Raw genomic sequence first — 14,836 nt, forward strand, 5'->3', positions numbered from 1 at the left:
ACTCCGTCTCTGTTCAGGAAGGCGCAACCTAACCTCGTCGTCAATAGCATCTGTGATGCCCCGCTGCGCTTGGTATCACAGATCCTAGAAGAGTGCATTGATGGAATCCTCCACAAGAGGCCCCCATAAACATTCACACATCTCCACCTTCCACCTCAGACCAGCAGAGGGAGCCCGTTAGGGATATAAATAGGGAAGGTGGAGCTAGGCAGTTCAGTTCCTCTGAAGAGTTCCTGCAGTAGAGAAGCCTAAGAGAGGTCAGTCTGCAGTGGAGCTCAGTCTAGTCTAGAGAACGCAGTTAATAGTTCAGCAGTGGAGCACGAGGCTCCTGCTTGCTAGATTCAGGGAGCCCAGATAGAGCTTAAGGTGTGCCGGTGCCGTAAGATCAGTGAAGCGCGGCAAGCTGCCGTTAGTGTGTATAGCCTAGTGAGGGCCCGAGTAGGCCGAAGGCGAGTTATTACATAAGGGGCAGAGGAGCTTAACCAGCTCGCCCCGAAGCATTTACCGGACACAGGATCCGAGCTTACCGGTATCTCTATGACCCAGTAAGGCATAACCGGAATCCCTGGAGAACTACAAGTCCCAGGATCGCTAAGGTGCTGATATGTAACAGAGCCAGGAGACGCTTAGGCCCCGCATACTGGGAGCGTGAACTCCAAGAGAAGGCCCTACCACAAGGTCAGCCAGCGCAGGACAGAGACAAAGTTAGGCCTAGCTCCAGACAGGTCAGAAACTTACTACGCAGAGGCAAGAAACAGGAGGCCCTACACCCGCTCATTGGGGGGGATCCTGATATGCACCCTTCACCCTACAGTGCTCCGGGATGTGCCTGAATTTCCACCAGTAAAAGGTACTGAAGTGACTACCGTGTCCGTTCCCGTTCTTGCTCTGACCCAGCTGGGTCTCGTCTGTCCTGCATTCCCCCTGCATACGCTGCCCTGAGACCTAGGTCCACCTGTGGGGAGCTATACCATCGAGCTGCCTTATCACCGGCCTCAGTGGACTGCTGCAGCGCTGGTGCTTGTCACCAGATACCACAGGTGGCGTCATGAACTCTTATAAAATTAACAATTATCCACCCTTTTAAAGAGAGACCCCAGGGTACGGGCCAGGGAGCCGACCACCGCGACATCCCCAAGGCCAGGCAAATGCCCGGGTACCGAGTCATCCCCATCCCCAGGGCTAGTCACATCCTCCTCCACCTCCTCTGCTGACCTCATCGACTGGCTGACTGTGGGTTGACAGTAAGTGGGATCTCCAACCTCGTCATCATCACCCTGTGTGTTATCACACCCGTCGTCCTCAGAGCCAACCTCTTCCTGCCCTGACCGAAAAGTCAAGTTGTCGCTCCAATCAGGTATTTGAGTCTCATCATCGTCTTCATCATTTTCTCCACCAACAGGAGTTACAGTTTGGGAACAAGGGTCTACATTATGCTCAGAACCTTCTTCATCTGGTCCTGGATCCGACTTAAAAGATTCTGGGCATCAGATCAGATCATTTCCTCATCTGGATTAACAGAAGCTCTGGAGCAGACCTCCGTTTCCCAGGCTATAGTGTGAGTAAACAGCTGTGCAGACTCAACCATCTGTGCTACGCCATACTCAGACGGGCAGCTGGAGACTTGGGAGCTGTGAGGAAGCAAGTGCGATTGGGGTGACACCTCTGAGGACTGGAGTATTTGTGATGTTGAAATTGAGGTGATGGAGAGCCCACTTGAAGGAGCACTTGATATCCGTTGAAGCACCTGCTGTTTTTGTGCCTCATTTAGAATTTGTAGCGATGGGCGTGTCCGTAAGAATGGGATCGTATCACATTGTCCACGAAAAAAAGTCGACATCTTAGTTTGGCTGGAAGATGGTCTTTCTTCTGCAGATGTTACTCCCCCCCCACCGTGGGGGGCCTCGACCCACCGGCGGACAGGCACCAGTATTGGGATAGGGGGGCTGGCCGTCAGGGTCCACCGTGGCTCTGGCACAAACCCGGCGACACAGAGGTGGCACGGGCAGGAACGGACTGGCCGTGTCGGCTTCTCACTTTTTGGATTTTAGAAGGGCATGACATGCCTATATCTGTGTCTCCCCCTCCTTTTACTCCTCCACCTCTTTTCTTTTCGCATGACTATATGTACTTGTCACTTTTCCATGTGTTAGTTGTGTCCTCTGAGCAGTTTGTCAGCTTTTGGACACCTTTGAAGGTGTTTTCTATGTGTTTCTATGTGTTTTTGTTTGCCTGCCATTGGTTTTAACGGTGTTCGAAGGTGTTCGACGAACAGTTCGACGAACAGTTCGGTGAACACACGGGTGTTCGACGAACCGAACCGAACTCGAACACTACGGGGGTGGCTCAACACTACTCCAGATGCCTAAAAGGCCCAATTTAAAGTGCAAGCAAGCAAGCAGTATGGTATTGCAGCCTGGGGGTGGATGGGTGGCAGGCTGCATACTTGCGCTTGCATTGCAAGGAATGGGAGAGGTACAATTGAACACTGCCCTGGGACAAGGACTTGAATGGGGATAGTTGCAAGTCTGCAACGACAGGTGCAAGGTGGGAGGCATCTTCGCATGTACCATGAACAGGGGTTTGGCATGCACACACTACAGCGGAATAGGCTCTCCTTCCCACTAAATGCACTGGGGAGGGCATAGGTAATGTTTTGGTATATGCGCTTAATCTTATGTATAAGGCACACCAGGACAAATAGGGGCGGCTGGGGACTGAGTATGGATTCCTCGCTGCCGAAGCAGCCATGAGGTAGTGGCCAGCTTCGGCCTCCTCCAAACTAAAAGGCCCCATTTCAAGTGCAAGCTAGCAGTATGGAATTGCAGTCTGGGGGTGGGTGGGTGGCAGGCTGCATTAAAAGAAAACATAGCAGATGCTAACTTCTGTCATCATCATCATGCTCCTCACCTTGGCACTCTCAACTCCACCGATGGAGAAGTCAGGGCCCACCGGAGGAGTTTTTTTCTCTGGTGGGCTCGTCCAATGCTGCCTAAGGCAGGCCGGGCTAAGAAAAGTGTGTGGGGGGATGTTCCAAGGAGAAATAGGGGCGGCTGGGGACCGTTTATGGACACCCAGCTGCCCCCAGGCGGCTGGGGACCGTGTGTGGACACCCGGCCGCGGGGCGGCTGGGGACCGAGTATGGACACCCGGCCGCCGGGCGGCTGGGGACTGAGTATGGATTCCAGGCCGCCAATACAGCTATGACGTGGTGGCCATATTCCGCCTCCACATGCCTAAAAGGCCTAATTTCAAGTTCAAGCAAGCAAGCAGTATGGTATTGCAGCCTGGGGGTGGGTGGGTGGCAGGCTGCATACTTGCGCTTGTATTGTACAATTGAACACTGCCCTGGGACTAGAACTTGCATGGGGATAGTTGGAAGTCTGCATCTTCTGATGCGGCAAGGATCACTTATGATGGGCACACTTTTAGACAGTGACCTGCGAGTCAGAGATGCTTCCAGGGGTCTTCCCCATGCTGTTCCCATGTCTTTTCAGCACTTTATTCATGTGTCACACAGCACAATTCCAGATAAGGTTGTAAAATGTTAAAATGACATTTCCCGGTGAATGCATTTGTCATAGTTGAAAGCAATACAAAAGTGCAAAAACGCATAAAAAATGCTACTTGTGAACATAGCCGAAGGTGTGGAGGAGTATTTTTGTTTTTGGTCATTTATTTTAACTTATACACAAGTCTTTTCCCTGGAAAGGATGTTCCTTAACATATTTCACAGGAAAAAAGTTTCACTTTCGTTTTTGAACTTTTTATTGTGAGCCCGTAAAAGTGGCTTAATACCTCTGACCACGTTGTTGACAGCAGTGACCTGGGGTTCAGAAATGCTTCCTGGGCGATCCCCATGCTGTCCCCATGTCATTTGAGCACTGTCACTATCGTTTTGGGCACTTGTTAGGCTTTTAAAAGACAGTCGGGGGTGCCACCGCAAAAATGCTCGAGTCTCCCATAGACTAACATTGGGCTCGTTGCTCGGGTCGAGCACCCGAGTACCACGGCGAGCTCGGCCCGAGCTTCGAGCACCCGAGCATTTTAGTGCTCGCTCAACACTAATCACTATATGGTCACTATACGGCAGCAATATCAGCAATGCTGAGGTTCCCCTAAGCACTCTATTAGGGAGCACCACTGTAGTTTTTTAAAATAATTTTTGAGTCCTCTTCGTTGCTTTAATTAGTTTAATTTTACACATGTACAAAGGCCATCTGATTATAGTGGCCAGTTGCACATGTTTGTTTATGGTCAATGATTCTACCTACATTTTCTAGTACCATTCGATTTTGTAAAGCCATGTGAACTTTAATTTTTCTTTCAAATACTTTTTTTTTCTTCCACTCTAATATAAAAGGTCTATTTATTTTTTAAATATATGTTTTAACTGTCTACTCTAGATACCGTACATCCTACGGCCATGCTGCCATTATTGCCAATATAGTTACTGACCGTGAACCTACTTCACAACCTAACATTTTAGGTGTCATTAACTTAATTTTCATTTTGGTTGAACACCATTATTTAAAAAATAAACAAACAAGAGGTTGAGGTATTGCAACTAGTCACATTTAACAATCATAGGTATCCCACCAGAACTGCTGGCTGTTGCCGCAAATTACATTCCATGCAAGTACTTATATAGCAACTTCTTTAATTAGAGAAAAGCTTTTTTTTGTCAAAGGTAGGAGAATTTTAAACCAAAAATTGGTTAGATTTGTTATCAAAGTTTAAAAACAAATTATATGTTATACTTTTGTCCAAAATATATGCTAAACCAAAAACATGACATAGGCAATGGACGAGGCAGGGCGATAGAAAAAAAATAATGTCACAAATAAGAATGTGGTTACCACTATCATCAGCTCTAATATCACTGTCAGTGCTGGAAGCAACCGTTCCAGCAGTAGCAGCACCAAACACCAGTCACATTTGACCACCTTTGCAAACCCTGGCAAGCATATTAGCATTAGCAAAGAGGAAGCAGAGGACATATTGGAGTATATGGTCAATCTCTCATCTCAAGTACAGCAGGATGATGTAGCCTCTGACTGCAACACCGTCAGCTGGAGTCAGCTTTCTGTTCAGTCCCTCTCCTCCACAGCTATAACAATTAATGTTGTGCAGAGAGAAATTTTCAATCTGTCAATGACAACTTTATCTTTTGTGCTCCAAAGTCCCCTCACTCACATTACGCTGTGGGCTAAGATACATACAAGAAAAACATCTTCCAGTTGATATCTTGAATGACATGAACAGTTAGCCTTTGTACTCAGAAGAAGATAGACAACAGGATTCTACTACCAATCTTTGTTACAGTCTCTGCAAGTTGTGGTGGAAGGACACTGTCCATGATAGTACTACTCTGAGCCAGGCAAACCTCAGGGTGGGAATCAGGCAGGGGGCAAGGAGCACTGGCCATTTCACACACAGAAGCCCCTGTCATCCCAATCATGGATGACAATGAAGATGATGATGATTCTGTGTTGAACAAATTTTCGAAACCAGACAGGGGTGATGAGGAGTTGAGGTAATCAGAGGAGGAGGTTGCTGGCATTGGCGATAAACAGCGCAGTCGACATATATTAAAAACATCCTCTGAAGCCAAATCAGCTTTTCCTGCAGTCAGCTCTAGAGTAGGTAATGCCACATGGGCTGTTGGTTAAGGAGGTTTTACAGAGTCTGAAAGGTCTGGACACTGTGGTGGCGTGTTGTAGGTGAAAGCATCTCGTATGTGGGAATTCTTTTCCATGTTGCAAGAGGATCAATCTACTTCTTTGTGCACGTTGGACTGTTGGAAAATAAGCCTGGTTCATCCTAGCACACAGAGAATAGGAACTATATTATTCCATCATCACTTGAAACAGCATCAATTGTTCATTTGGAGAAAGCAAACTAACGAAGGCTCAAGCTGTCCTCCTTCCTCTCCTCATGATCATCTTTCTGGTAACTAGTCTGAACCTGCACGCAGTGCCTTGTTGTTGTCATCAGCTCCATCATCATCCTCACCTACTGCTTTCCATAAATGTTCCCATCTATCTTCATTCCATCATCAGTTCTCATTTTGTGTGTTCAAGAAACATGCAATCTATTGTCCAATTACATGGAAATTGTATGGATATGTCCAAGTTCACCACAATTGATGCCAGACCACCTGGATTATATTGACCTTTACAAAAGAATTGTGTGCGCTCACTAGAGATGAGCAAATATTTCAATATTCGGTTCGGATTACGATCATCAAATTTGCAATATTCACTGATTTATTAGTCGAATATTTGCCAAACATATCCGAACGCCGTTGGATTCAATGGGGGACAAAGCCAAATGAATACACAACATCGTCAAATGGGCCCAAAAGCTGCCAAAACACATCAAATTAGGGGTAGACACCAGGAAAGTGTCATCACTTGACCCAGAGTACAAGTAGTGTAATTATTATTATTTATTATTATAGCTCCATTTATTCCATGACGCTTCACATGTGAAAAGGGGTCAGCGACTGGTACAAGAGGAGAGAGGACCCTACCCGCGAGGGCGCACAAGCAATCTACAAGGAATAGGTGAGGATACAATAGGTGAGGGTACAGCTGGTCGTGCAGTGGTATAGTGGAGATTGTACGCTTGGCAGAAGAAGTGGGTCTTCAGCTTCCTTTTGAAGGTTCCCACGGTAGGCGAGAGTCTGATGTGTTGGGGTACAGAGTTCCACAGTAGGGGAGATGTATGGGACAAATCTTGTATGCCACTGTGGCAAGAAGAGATAAGTGGGAAGTAGAGAAGGAGATCTTGAAAGGATGGGATGTTGTGCGTAGGTAAGTACAGGGAGACTAGGTCACAGATGTATGGAGGAGACCGGTTTTCGAAGGCTTGGTATGCCAAAGTTATGCTTTTCAACTGGAGTCTCTGGGCAATGGGGAGCCAGCGCAGGGATTGACCAAGGGGAGAAACCGGGAAATAGCGGGGTGACAGGTGGATTAGTCAGCCAGCACAGTTTAGGATAGATTTTAGGGGTGCGAGAGTGGTAGAAGGGAGGCCACAGACTTGGAGTTTGCAGTAGTCGAGGTGGGAGATGATGAAGGTGTGCACTGGTGTTCTTGTAGATTCATGGTTAAGGAATGTGCGGATACCAGAGATATTTTGGAGTTGGAGTCAACAGAAAGTGGAAAGGGCTTGGATCTGACGTTTGATCAGAGTCAAGCTTGCGAACTAGGGAGATTGGGCAGCCATTCACTGAAGAAGATGAAATAGCGGACACACATTGTGGGATTATGGTTAGTGAGGAGGTGATATCAGAGAAGTAGACTGTGTGTCCTCAGCATAAGGGTGATACTGAAAGCCTTGAGACTCTATGAGCTGTCCCAGGCCGAGTGGGAGACACTGAATGTCCGGTCAGTTAGGTATGAAGAGATCCAAGATAGGGCCAAGTCTGTGATGCTGAGACAGTGGTACTCTTTGTAGATGAGGGCCAGAAAGAACATGTGCTCCAGTAGATGACAAGCGCTGCATCAAGTGGCCTCTGCTCCTCTTCCTCCACCGTAACATCACACACACACACAACAATCCTCAGAGGTGGCACCCCAATTACCCTTGTTTTCCCCTGCGTCACATCTCTCCAACAGCCCAACTGACTGTGGGGAACCACAGATGGGCAAGTCTGCAGAGATGTTCACAAATTCTGTTCCGTGACATCAGAGGTCTGATCCAAAGTTTCACAGACTCAAGAGGGGGAAAGCATGTGTAGAGATGCCCGAATTTTTTTCAGTTGATCCGGGGCCAGACAAAATAGGGTCCGAGTAGAATCCAAACCTTCGTCACCAGACGTTAATCCCTGGGGGTGGGCATGGATGGGTTGGAGATCAAAACAAATACACACCAGAACATGGAGAACTAAACTAATAGACAACATAGGTTGGAAAACTAAACTAATAAACAGCTAGGGTTGGACAACTAAACTACTACACACCAGGGGATGGAGAACTAAACTATTAGACACCCAGGTGTCACTAGACAGCAAATGTTGGAATCCTCAAGGTTTGCGGGACAAACCTCTGTATCTAACACTTCCTCCAGTGCTTCTGCCTCCTCCACCTGTTCTAGGGCTTCCATCTGCACCCTTAACCTCTGTTATTATGAGACACACATTCCAACAGTGCAGATAGAATCCCCCCTACCTCAAAACTTTTCTTAGCCAGGGCTGCTTCTCGGCACAGTCGGATGGCTTCTACTTCAGGAGAGTTCATAGTGCAAACCTTGCAGCTGCTATTGGGAGAAAGGTGGACCCTCAGAATCAAATCCTCTGGTGGGCCCAATGTTCTTCAGTCTGACACTGCTTCTCGGTGAGAGTTGTATTTCACGACAGCCATATTCTTTACCTCAGTGAAAGGACTGGCATACAGGGAGCAGTATCTACTCTGGCTGGCATTTCTCCCAGGAAGTTCTCTAATGCAGCTTGTTCCATAAGCAATGGCAGCCCGTCCAACATCAGCTCTCACTTCTTGATGGAGCTTTGACATGCAAAGATCTTTCTTTACGCCTTAAATTTCATGACTACAGAGTTAGGCATGATAGAACCACAAGTCTCAGAAACATATTCAGTAGACAGACCTCTACAAAAAATTGCAGATGGGTTACACTGAAACAACCACTTCAAACGCATAGAATATAAAAAAAGGAAAATGAAGTCTTAACGGTTGGTACAAAAATATAACAACTTTATTGATACAAAAAATACACATTTAAAAGTCTGCAAGTGCAAGGGATGTGTGTACAAAAGAATGGCAATACCGAAAAGCAGCAGGGACACATAGAGGTAGAGAATTGATCAATCAATCCTGCATTTATCAGAATGCATGGGACTCAATAGGGATAGATGGAGAGGAACAGCAGTATATCACAAGAGATGAATATATAAACAATATTGTAAAGCTTAGTGCTCTATCTCCTGCATGATACAGTGCAATCATATAGACAGTAATGCTCGTCTCCTAGAGCCCACAGCTCAATGATATAGCTGTGCCTTATCATAATCGATCCCCCTAAGTACCCCATGAACATCCATGTATATCTACAAAATCATTACCTCAAAGTATAAAAATGTGCCCCACCAGGTGGTAGGAAGGACTAGTGCCTCTCCCTCCCGACGCACGTTTCGCAGGGAACACGTCCAGCTTTCTCAAGGGAAGGAGAAGAGTTAGGCATGATCTGCAATGCGTTTAGAGAAATAACGTGCATAAGCAAGCAATGGTATAGGCCACTGAAGATCATCATTAAGCAAAACTTATACAGCTTTCCCACAGACTTCCAAGACAGCCAAGGCTTCCCTGTCCTCTCTAAGAGGATGACTGTCCATGTTCTCCTCCTCGTCCTCATCCTCATTATCACTCAATCCGCGTTGAGATGAGATCAGGCTGGGCTGTGTAGCATCACACTGTATAGTTCCTTGCTTTGCATGCAATGCCTCCTCTTTAATTGTGAGCAGTGAGCATTTCAGTATACAGAGAAGTGGGATGGTGATGCTAATTATGGCGCCATCGCCGCTCACCATCTTGGTGGAGTCCTCGAAGTTTTTGAAGACAGCACAGTTGTCAGACATCCATGCCCACTCATCAGCTCTTATGTGTGGGGGCTGACCTGAATTCCAACGTGCGTGTTGAAGCTGGTACTGAACAACTGCCCTCTGCTACTCAAAAATCCTTCCCAAAATCTGAAACGTTGATTTCCAACTTATAGTGACATCGCACACCACTCGGTGAGCTAGAAGCTGCAAACGATGCTGAAGCACTGCAAGGGTGGCGGATGCTGTAGCTGACTTTCTGAAATGGGCACACATGCGGTGTACTTTCACAAGCAGCTCTGGCAGATCTGTTTAGGTTTTGAGAAACCACTGAACCAGTAAGTTGAGCACATTTAGTGCTCGCTCATCACAAATGTGTACCCCTATATGGAGAAAAATATCAGCACCAAAGAATTAAAAGATGAAATGTAGCCTGCTTCATATATCAGGGTAGAAAGAAAACCAATATCGATTTTATCATGTGTACCCCTGTGAGAAGAACAATATCTGCACCAAAGAATTTAAAGATGAAATATAGCCTGCTTTTGAATACTACGGTAATAAGAAAAAGAATTTTGATTTCATCATGTGTACCACTGTGTGGTGAACAATATCTGCACCAAAGAATTAGAAGATGAAATGTAGCCTGCTTTATATACCACAGTAGTAAGAAAAACAATTTTGATTTAATCATATGTACCCCTGTGTGGAGAACAATATCAGCACCCAAAAATTTGAACTGGCATCTGGCCTGCTGTATGACGTTAGTAACAGAAGAAAGAATGTTTTTTAGTGTGGATGGGGCCTGTATAACATAGGAAATATTCTCCAAACAATTTCAAGCTGAGATGTCCCCTACTGTATGACTTTAGTAACAGAAGAAAGTATATTTTTAGTGTGGATGAGGCCTATATAACATAGGAGATATATTACAAACAATTTCAAACTGAGATGTCCTCTAGTGTATGACGTTAGTAACAGAAGAAAGTATTTTTTTTAGTGTGGATGAGGACTGTATAGCAGGAGATATGCTCCAAACAATTTCAAACTGAGATGTCCCCTACTGTATGACATTAGTAACAGAAGAAAGTATATTTTTAGTGTGGATGAGGCATGTATAACATAGGAGATATGCTCCAAACAATTTTAAACTGAGATGTCCCCTACTGTATGACGTTAGTAACAGAAGAAAGTATATTTTTAGTATGGATGAGGACTGTATAGCAGGAGATATGCTACAAATAATTTCAAACTGAGATCTCCCCTACTGTATGACGGTAGTAATAGTGTTGAGCAAGCATTAATAAATGGGTGAAAGAGGGAAATTATTGGGTTTTATCAAATAAAGGTTTTTTGTGTTTGTGTTATTTCAAATAAAGATTTGTTTCTGTTAGTTTTGAGCGAGCATGCTCGACACTGCTCGGTACTCGCCCGAGCATCACGCTACTTGGGATGTTCGGCGAGCACCGAGCATTTCCGGGTTACTCGGGCGGGAGCTCGGGTCTCCGCCCTGCATGTTTGGCGCTCTTTACAGAGCCAATGAACATGCAGGGATTGCCAGCCAGTCACTGTAATGCCGCAGCCATGTTGTTTGTGGGCATTACAGTGATTGGCTGGCCGCACAGCGTCACCTCGAGTATTTAAAACCGGGCGCCACCATCTTGGACACAGTCGCTCTGGATCAGACAGTGTAGGGTCAGTGCTGCAGAGCTAGGGAGAGATTTATACTGTGAAATAGTTAGTGTAGGGTCTCTAAAGCCTGCCAAATCAAACAAACAGTCCTTCTCAGGACTAATATCCATCCCAGATATCAGGCAGGCAGGCAGGCTGTATAGGAGACGCAGTGGTTATACCAGCAAACGCTGCATTACAGTCCTGTGTGCTCCTGTTGGTCAAATTGCTAGACTTATCCACCGGTCTCAGGGGCCAGGAAAAATCCTTTTTTTTTCATCTAAATCCTGTATTTTTTTTTTCCCTCAGTCAGACTGTACAAATGCGCGTCTTATTAACCTTTTGGTATCCACCCCCCCAAAAAAAAAAAATTGAGTGTGTCTGTGACTGTTCAGACACCAATATATCTGTTTAAAAGAGTCTGGTGTAGGCCAGATAACTAGAACTGTGGTTTTGCAGTTCCACGGTTCAAACCTTTCTATTATTCTGCTTTTGGCATTTTTTCCATAAAAAAAAACAGTAATAGTGTCTCCCTGACTGTTCAGACACAAATATATCTGTTTGAAAGAGTCTGGTGTAGGCCAGATAACTAGAACTGTGCTTTTGCAGTTCCACTGGTCAAATCTCTGTATTATCCTGCTTCTTGGCATTTTTTCCATAAAAAAAAACAGTAATAGTGTCTCCCTGACTGTTCAGACACCAATATATCTGTTGAAAAGAGTCTGGTGTAGGCCAGATAACTAGAACTGTGGTTTTGCAGTTCCACGAGTCAAATCTCTGTATTTTCCTGCTTTTGGCATTTTTTCCATAAAAAATTACCAGTAATAGTGTCTCCCTGACTGTTCAGACACAAATATATCTGTTTAAAAGAGTCTGGTGTAGGCCAGATAACTAGAACTGTGGTTTTGCAGTTCCACGGTTCAAATCTATGTATTATCCTGCTTTTGGCATTTTTTCCGTAAAAATAACCAGTAATAGTGTCTCCCTGACTGTTCAGACACAAATATATCTGTTTAAAAGAGTCTGGTGTAGGCCAGATAACCAGAACTGTGGTTTTGCAGTTCCACGGGTAAAATCTTTGTATTATCCTGCTTTCTGCATTTTTTCCGTAAAAAAAAACAGTAATAGTGTCTCCCTGACTGTTCAGACACAAATATATCTGTTTAAAAGCGTCTTGTGTAGGCCAGATAACTAGAACTGTGGTTTTGCAGTTCCACGGTTCAAATCTCTGTATTATCCACCTTTTTGCCTTTTTTACATAAAAAATAAAAAAATTGAGTGTCTCGCTCAGTGTTCAGACACAAATATATCTGTTTAAAAGATTCTGGTGTAGGCCAGAGAAATAGAACTGTGGTTTTCCTCTTCCACGGTTCTCATCTCCTTTTTCTTACCCTTTTTCCATTGATAGTTCGAGTGTAAGCCGTTTTACTTCATTTACAATGGGCAAGGCGCGTGACAAGTGACATGGAACTGGACGTTCTGGTGACGGTGCGTGTAGAGGACTGGGCCGTGGCCAAGGTGAAAGTGTGCCACAACCAACAGCCACATCTTCTCGCTCCCACTTCTTGACCGTATTACTAGGGAAGCACACTACAACACCAGTATTGCGAACTGATCAGTGTGAACAGGTTATTAATTGGATAGCAGATAATACTTCCAGTTACCTGGGCACCACGACCTCCGGTCTGTCTTCCACATGGTCAAGTTTTAGTAGCCGTGAGTCTCGACCGCATACTCCTCCTCTCCCTGATGCTCCTTCTTCCCACCATGCCGAGTGTCGCCAGACAGCAACGGATCCCACACTTGGACACTCTGAAGAGCTGTTCACTGGTCCATTTCCATATTTGTGCCCCTCGCCTGCTCCGCTTGAAGTGGTGGAAGAGGAGATGCCATGTAGCATTGGCCAAATATTTGAACAGCCACGGCCAGAGGAAGTCGACGCTGGCAATTTGTCACAAGAGGTGGATGATGACGAGACACCATTGCCACGAAGTGAGGAGGGGGATCGTGGTGCGCAAGTGGAAGAGGAGGAGGTGGTGGATGATCTAGTAACTGACCAAACGTAGTAGGAGGACATGCAGAGCAAGGCCAGCAGCACACAGGGGGAGGGAGGCAGAGTACCCCAACAGGCAGGAAGAAGCAGTGTGGTGGCCGCACACAGAAGGCGGGCAACTGTTCCCCATAACACCAACACGAGGGATGTCGCCAGTGCAACCGGTAGGTCTTCCAGAGTCTGTAATTTTTTTAAAGACTCTGCTGATAACCCCAAAAAGGTCATTTGTACCACCTGCCATGCCAGCATCAGCAGGGGTGACAAAACTACCAGCCTGAACACAACCAGCATGATCAGGCACATGGCAGCAAAGCACCCGACTATGTTGGGCGAACCCCAGGGTCCGCGACCAGTGTCAGCGGGTGTCACCACTGCTTCTTCCGTTGTTGTGCATGTAATAGAGCCCCCTGTTGTGTGTGCAAGGCAATCCCCTGTCCATACTGCATGCAAAGATGCCCCCTCCTCTCAGTCTTCACTTGTTATGGCAGTTTCTCAAGAAACAGCATCAACGTCCACGTCCATGTCCCACCGCAGCGTTCAATTGTCCATATCCCAGAGCTTTGAATGAAAGCAAAAATTCGCAGCCAACGCCCCACAGGCCACAGTCCTAAATTCGCACATTTCACGACTGCTTGCGTTGGAAATGCTGACTTTTAGGCTGGTGGAGACAGAATCCTTCCGCAACCTTATGGCGGTGGCCGTCACTCGGTACTCGGTCCACAGCCGACACTATTTTGCCTGGTGTGCCATCCCCGCACTACACAAGCACGTGTCCCAAAACATCTGCCGTGCCTTCAACAACGCAGTTACTGGGAGAGTCCACCTGACAACAGACACGTGGACAAGTGCTTGTGGCCAGGGACTGTACATCACCCTGATGGCACACTGAGTAAACATAGTGGAAGCCGGGACCCAGTCAGATCTTGGGACAGAACACATCCTCCCCACACCGAGGATTGCGGGCCTTATGTCAGTCAGAGTTGCTCCCACATTGTACAGCTCCTGCGCATCATCCTCCTCCTCCTCCTCGTTCGGCCTCCATCTCAGATATCAGCACATCAGTTACAAGCTGGAAGCACTGCAGTACTGCCTCAGCCAAGCGGCAACAGGCTGTGCTGAAACTCATAAGCTTAGGTGATAAACCTCACACTGCTTGTGAGTTGTGGACAGCTGTGAAAGAGCAGGAAGATCTGTGGCTGAGACCGCTGAACCTACATCCAGGCATGGTTGTGTGTGACAATGGTCGTGTGTGACAATGACCATAACCTGGTGGCGGCTCTGAGGCGAGGCGAGATCACACACGTACCATGCCTGGCTCATGTGCTTAACCTCGTGGTTCAGCGGTTTCTTAAATTATACCCAGAGTTGCCAGATCTGCTTGTCAAAGTACTCCGCCTGTCAGCTCATTCTCGGAAGTCTGCTACAGCTTCCGCCGCCCTTGCTGTGTTGCAGCAGCGTTTGCAGCTTCCGGCACACCGACTGGTGTGTGATGTTCCCACACGTTGGAACTCTACCCTCCACATGTTGCAAAGGATTTGTGAGCAGAAGAGAAC

Source organism: Phyllobates terribilis, unplaced genomic scaffold, assembly GCF_046119375.1.
Source record: "Phyllobates terribilis strain yellow unplaced genomic scaffold, ASM4611937v1 Scaffold_1__5_contigs__length_1240528914, whole genome shotgun sequence".
NCBI lineage: Eukaryota > Metazoa > Chordata > Amphibia > Anura > Dendrobatidae > Phyllobates > Phyllobates terribilis.